At 40.0% G+C, this 6,000-nt stretch overlaps 1 protein-coding gene across 1 annotated transcript in view; it reads left to right on the forward strand.

Annotated features, from left to right (window-relative positions):
* LOC121867976 overlaps positions 1 to 2,622 on the forward strand; it is a 32,089-nt gene extending 29,467 nt beyond the window's left edge. The window contains exon 21 of the mRNA XM_042368151.1: positions 650 to 2,622. The gene's annotated coding sequence lies outside the window, so the exon portion shown is untranslated. The remainder of the gene's footprint in view (positions 1 to 649) is intronic.
* The last annotated feature ends 3,378 nt before the right edge of the window (positions 2,623 to 6,000 follow it).

Consider the following 6,000-nt stretch of genomic DNA (forward strand, 5'->3'; position numbering starts at 1 on the left):
GTGTATATTATGAATATATAAAAAGGGGGGATGTCATATAAAGGAGAGATAGAAGTGATAATGGCTGTAGGTACTGTAACAGTGAGTCAACAGTGACTAACAGCTAACTACTGTATAATATATCTACCACACACCCATTGTTAGTCTGGGTATCAATGTACTATACTACATGTTGGAGTAATCTTAACCCAGACTTAAAAGGCAAAATGGCATACTTCTGGGATATAAATCTGACTTTTCCCAGGGAAAAAAGTATTACCCCAAAACTCTTGACCACTACAATATTGTGTAATGGTCGTTGGTGCTGGAGTGTTGCGTGATATTCCTTAGTATTAATTACATAACATAAGAACATAAGAAAATAAGGAGTCTGCAATAGGCCGGTTGGCCTGTGCATGGCAGCTCCTGTCGAGAGTTACTACCAAAGCCTTTATAAAAATCTTATGTGAATTAAATCACTCAAGATGGTGTCAACTCGAGTTAATACATACAGTATACTGTACTTTGAGATACAAAGGAAGATAACTAGAAAGAATAAGTGTGTAATTATGTTTATATGGAAGGCGAAAATAGTAGGAGTACAGTATATGTACAATACAAAAAAAGATAAATAGAATAAAACAGGAGTGATCAAGAATTGCTGTTTCAGATCCAGAGGTTCCATGAGGCTGTGATCCATCAACACCAGCAAGAGCGAAAAATTGCAACTCACGTCAACAAGACCTGCTGCACCTTTTTGTTCAGGGAAGACATAAGGTCATATGTGTTCTGTCTTTTAAGTCTACATGTCGCACTTAAAGCAGCGCTACATTTCTGCTCGTAGAGTTATCTCTTAGCTCCATAAATTACATAATACAGTACAGTATTATGATTTTCTCAGCTTAGTTAATATTGCACTTGCTCTATGACTCGCTGTCTTTCTAAGGAGAGGGAAACCGTCTACCCTCATACGGAATAAATATTTGAAAGATTCGGAATAGATGTGATGCTGATATAGTGTGTGTTATGTGTTGTTAACTTGACTTATTCGGTCGGACAATTTGCGTCAGAAATAGACCGTTCCAGCTTCAGTGTGGAAGCACCCTAAAGCGACCAGATTTTCTAGAGTTACCGTAAAAAGTGGGACATCTTTTGAATAATGCAAAGAGAAAATGACCCTCGCTTACCTTCGATACTGGTATCAAATAGGTTGTCGCCACAAAATAATATTTATCGACTGCACAAAAATAACTTACTCACCATTTTACTATCGTGCTGTTAATTATGACAGTATTATAATGTAATGAACGGCAATACAGGTCAATTTATATTACATCTTCAATGAGAATATGGTTATCAACTTATTTATTTGAATGTCCATGTATGAAAATGAAAGGTATAATATGAAAGTAGGGCTTGACTATATTGTATACGAGTATTATTATTCTTACCATAATGAACAGATATATTACTTAAGAGTTCAAAATCATAATGTGCCTTTTATATTTACGGATCTTTGCACTACGGCAGCAGGTACTAATTTTTATAAAGGGACATTTAAGTTCTCTACCCTCCAAAACAGACCATTTTTGCTTCTCATAAAGTTTCGTAGGGGGGGGGGGGCAGTGAGACATACAAATCAAAGGCGGAACAGTTTCATTATAGGTCTGAGTGGAAATGACAGATCACAGAAGCAGCTGCGATTTACTTTGTAATGTACAGTAGTTGACATTCTTCAATTTATTATTATTGTAGGGTCATTCGGCTGTAGTTTAGTAATGTGGGTAATTAAGATATGGGCTAAACCAAACATGGGTGATTTGATCTCATTTTGGAGGGCAAAAAAAGACAGGAAAGTTTGATTCCATCAAGTTAAGTCAGAAACGATATGGCTTGCTTCCTTCTGGATCAAGCCAGACCGAAGGTAGTTTGGGCCCTTTTTCAGGGCTAAGCTAAATTTGAGGTAGTTTGATCCCTTTGGATTTTAGTCAGACACTGGGTGGTTTGATTCATCTGGGTTTAAACCAGAAATGGGCTGCCTTGAGCCTTCCTCTCATCTACCCTGTTATTGATATTGATACAGTTTATTTAGCCAAAAGAACACAGATACAGAGTCAATAAAAATCATAGTATTAACATGCTGAAGTGATTTGCACTAATACTGAAGCTTATAAAAATGGGCTTCAACATGTTGGCATTGATGAAACTATAACTGTGATATTTACACATTATCTAACAAACTCTTCCAATCTGCATGAGGCAATGAGCAAGTGGTGCAAGAGGGCTGTCAGCTAAGTGATATATGGGACTGACATATGGTAATATGTGGGGTTGTCAGCTGGTGATATGAGTGGCTGTCAGCTGGTGATATGCGGGGTTGTCAGCTGGTAATATATAGGGTTGTCAGCTGGTGATACAGAAGATTTCAGGATTGTGATACATTAGGCTGCCAGCTGGTGACAGGATTGTCAGCTGGTGATACAGGGACTATCAGCTAAGATTACCTGTCAGCTAAGATTACGGGGCTGTCAGTTGGTCATGTGTAGGGCTGCCAGCTGTACAGTACTGTATATAGGCAGATGAGTATTGACTAAAGAGTGGAACTCTCAACCAGATACTCATCTATTAAAATATTATGTATTTCCTCTGCCTTTTACTGTACCCTGTGCCTATATTGTGTGTACACCCTGTATATATATATATATATATATATATATATATATATATATATATATATATATATATATATATATATATATATATATATATATATATATATATATATATCACTTTTTTATTTGTATTGTACAATACCAAGGAGGTTTAATATACTGTAGGTGGAGACGGCAATGAGGCGCGCTGGGAGAAGCCCGCGCGAGTGGCCGCCGTATTGGTAGAAGGTAGAAAGGTCCTGTCACAGTCAGGCTGGTGCAACAGCTCGACAATTTTCAGCTGTTTATAAAAAATTGCCTTTGCACAATGAAATACAAGAAATTTGGCAAGGTAACTGTATCCCTCTGGAATCTGTTCCCATCTTGACAGCTTCTGGTAACCTTGAAAAAACGGCAAAATTTAGAGTATCAGCTATTCAGGTGATTAATAATAGCTCAACTAAGAGTAGAGTTCTTGACGGTCATAAGCTAAATCATCATTTGGGAGAAAAATATCCTGATGTTCAGGCCGACGTTCCGTGTCTATCGAAATACTCTGAGAAGGTTGTAGCATATATTGCAGGCTTTGTTGTATCCAAACTGAATAAGAAGCTTGACTGTGAAATCTGTATCTCTGTTCTTACAGCACCAAAGCCTTTCAATTTATTCACGTGTACTTAAGAACAAAGGGAGAATGAGTTTTCCTTCACTAGATGTTATTACGATTTGTTAAAGTTGTGAAAAAAATTAGGAACACACTTCTCTGACTTCTAACCCACCTGACAAAATAGTTTCCTACAATAAGCATAACTTTTGCGTACCTATTCCTTTCTAACAGTGTGTAAGAATGAAATGACCGAGTGTCCGACCAGCTAATAAGCTGAGAAGTGGCGAAGAAGATAAAGTAAGAAAAATGCCTGTAACAGTACTGCATTTGTGGAATTGTCAATTCCAAGCAGGCACACCTTATCACTAGTACCATTGCGAAGAAACTTCTTGGTGGTTTGAATCATATATCAAAATACGATTCCAGGGGCGGATACAGGAATATCAAAGGGTCCCCGTCCAAAAATTGGTGAGCGTGTAGTGGATCCTCAGCAAGCCCACAGAGCTGTTTTTTGTGCAATTGATATTAGGAGATTTACTGAGGTGACAAAAGCACATCATCGGCATTATTTGGGGTGCCAAATATATTACAAATGTTATTTATTGGCCAAATTTTGTATTTAGACGATTTAATTTCTTCCAAAATAACAAAATATAACGATGACAGGGGCGGATTCAGGAATATCAAGAGGGGGGTCCAAGAAATTGTGGGTGGGGAAACATGGCAGCACAGCGAGCCCACCCAGGTAGAGGGTTTTGGGGGTAGAGGGCGCTGTAAGCCCTCAAAATTTTATTTATTTTTTAATCTGACCAATATCCTGGGCATTTTGAGGCCATTTTGAAGCCATGTGCACTTGATATTTGGAAATATTCTGAGGACAATAGTAATTACTTTTGGATCACCCGAAGAATCGTCGCCCCAGAGTCCGGCAGGGCGACAATTCTTCAGGTGGGATATCCTGGGGCGACGGTTCTTCAGGTGGCTACACCTGGGGTGACAATTCTTCAGGTGGGGTCAGGAGCCTCCACGGTTGTTAATCTTCAGGTTAGTGGAGTCAGGACCCTCCAGTCAGGTAGGAGGACTATATAATAGTAAGTGGGCTCAAAAAATTTTAGTCATAATCATCAGTCGACCACGATACGCAATATCTTCCAAACTGTCGTCCTACCACTGTTGTGTGATGATTCCTCTAAAGTTATTCGGTGGCTTCAACAAAACAGACGTTTAAACCGTGATACTTGTGATAACTGGAGGAATTGGACAAAATGCACCAGATCGAAGGACGGTTTTCTGTGGAAATGCCAAACAAAAGACTGCCTGAAGTATAAATCCACTAAGTCAATAAGAATAGGATCTTTTTTGCCCTTTCTAATATTTCACTTCGGAAGTGGGTTCATGTTATGTTGTGGGGTACGGGTTATTTGGTTCACACTCAGGATGGGATGGAGAAAGGAAACTCACAATATGCTCTCTGTATACATATTGTATTGAATGTACAGTGCAGCTTGGTGCTGGGAAGTGGCAGCGTGGTTACAAGCGTGATGTAGAGAGAGCTGGTTGGTGAGGATGCTCAGAGGAGGACCAGCTTGTGGGTCGCCATGCTCGCCGGCGGGAGCGAGGGTCGCCAGGCAGGAGGAATAGGTGGAGGTGTTGCTTGCTGGTTGGTGTAGGTAGAAGAAGATAGGTTACCACGAGGTCAGATCTTATATAGCGGAGGTAGGCGTGGCTTAATAGTTGACCTCCGTGATGTATGGCGGCGCTGGTTGCTGACCTAGACCACGAGGCATACACTGGGGAATTCGCGGGATCGGCTACTCAGCGACAAACAGCGTTTGTAGGGGAGGAATCCAATACAATGTATCTTTGGAGTGAGCGTATTGGAGAAACAGCAGCAGGCCGTCAGGTGAACCTTTCTGAGAAAACGATGATTGACTGCTGCAGCTTTTTTAGGGAGTCTGTACTGTGTACTTTGAAGCAAATCCAATCAAACTTGGCGGACCAGAGATCACCGTAGAAATTGATGAATCTTGCTTCTCCCAAAAGCCGAAACATCATCGTGGACGTGCACCACACTCTCCTATTTGGGTTTTCGGATTCGTCGATACGAGCAGGAGCCTTTCAATTGGCTACGTGGAAATTGTCGAGACAAGGGATGCTGCCACCCTTCTTCCTATAATACTCAAAGTAGTTCAACAAGGATCAGTCATTCACAGTGATGAGTGGAGAGCATACCGCAATATTCAAGGTCTTGGATACACGCACAGAACTGTGAACCACTCAGTCAATTTTGTGGATGTGAATACTGGTGTGCACACACAAACGATTGAATCATATTGGAACAAGAACAAGAGTGACATCAAGACCATGCGTGGCTGCAAACGAAGCTTTTTAAATATTTACCTTCAAGAATTCATGTGGCATGATCGTTTTTCTGATAATCCTCTGGAAATTTTATGTCAACACATTGCTGTTCAGTACCCTTTGTAATATGCATCACAATAAAGAAGCATAACACTAAGGAATATATTTATGTTATCCTAATTATACATATTATATTTACTGTGGGCTGGGGTGACGATTCTTCAGGTGGAGCAGGCTGGGGTGACACTTATTCAGGTGGGATATCCTGGAGTGACACTTCTTCAGGTGGACATTCTGGGGCGACGATTCTTCAGGTGATCCTTACTTTTTACTATATTCTTTTTATTATACAAAAACGCCTAAGTACAATACTGCCTTAAAGAAAAAGTATTGGAATTTTCT

The sequence above is a fragment of the Homarus americanus genome, unplaced genomic scaffold (assembly GCF_018991925.1).
Source record: "Homarus americanus isolate GMGI-L3 unplaced genomic scaffold, GMGI_Hamer_2.0 scaffold37032, whole genome shotgun sequence".
Lineage (NCBI taxonomy): Eukaryota > Metazoa > Arthropoda > Malacostraca > Decapoda > Nephropidae > Homarus > Homarus americanus.